At 35.8% G+C, this 963-nt stretch overlaps 1 pseudogene; it reads right to left on the bottom strand.

The window, feature by feature from the left end:
• Positions 1-504: 504 nt before the first annotated feature.
• Positions 505-637, bottom strand: LOC115082366 (annotated as a pseudogene).
• Positions 638-963: the final 326 nt, after the last annotated feature.

Here is a 963-nt window from a genome sequence, read left to right as displayed (position 1 = left end):
GATTTCATGCATAGTTTTCCATGTGTAGACCCCTGGTTGATTTTCAAAAGGCCATTTATGTGGATTAAACAGAGTTTATGGGCATAAATACTTTTGAAAATCAACCCTTGAGAGTATATTTTTACAGGCTTTTTCATGGGTAAAACAGTATTTTGTCAACAGAAATGGCTTTTTATAAAATTGTTTGCCAGATATTCAGGTAGATTTGTGCACATAAGATCTGTATACATGAAAGTTTACTTGTACTCAGTGAAGGCTTTCCTGTGGGTGAAATTTATTTTATTTATTTTATTTATTTAGCGTTTTTCTATACCGGCATTCATGATTAGAAACCACATCATGCCGGTTTACATAAAACAAGGGGTGAGAACAAGAAACGAAAAACAAGTGCAAGGAGAACAAAAGTTACATTACAACAGGGTCTTAAAACTGGGAAGAGAAATTAGAATAAGAGAGCCGAACGGTAGGGATTAAAATATTTACATTATGATATTATGATATGAAATCTATTATGCAGTCGAGTTTCCCGCATGTGGGGAAATCGCAGGGGTCAGCACAGCCCGAGTGCAATTGCCGAGCCTCGCCCTGAGAGCGCCACCTTCTGGATCATGGACAGTCTCCCCTGCCAGGTAAGGAGAAATAGGAGAGAGGTTTGGATGTATGTACATACAGTTGGATTTTCAAAAGTATGCATGCGTATTTTCCCAAAATCTTTACTGCATACATTTTAAGAAGAATAATTAGGAGTGGGCAGTTTTGGTGGGGTAATTTTTAAAGTAAACATATGTTTGTAAGTTTGCTTTGAAAATTAGTGTAACATATTCACATTTTTGCTGACTTTCTTATATTGTCTTTTACAAAATTACCCTTTAAGAGGATACATTTTAAGTGTGCATATGTCAGCACGTATGTGCTTAAGAATATGCACAAAGTTATGCCTGTATTTTTAAAACTGTGAGGTTC

The sequence above is a fragment of the Rhinatrema bivittatum genome, unplaced genomic scaffold (assembly GCF_901001135.1).
Source record: "Rhinatrema bivittatum unplaced genomic scaffold, aRhiBiv1.1, whole genome shotgun sequence".
Lineage (NCBI taxonomy): Eukaryota > Metazoa > Chordata > Amphibia > Gymnophiona > Rhinatrematidae > Rhinatrema > Rhinatrema bivittatum.
Note: the sequence above shows the minus strand (reverse complement) of the source record. Positions and strands in the feature narration are given on the sequence as shown.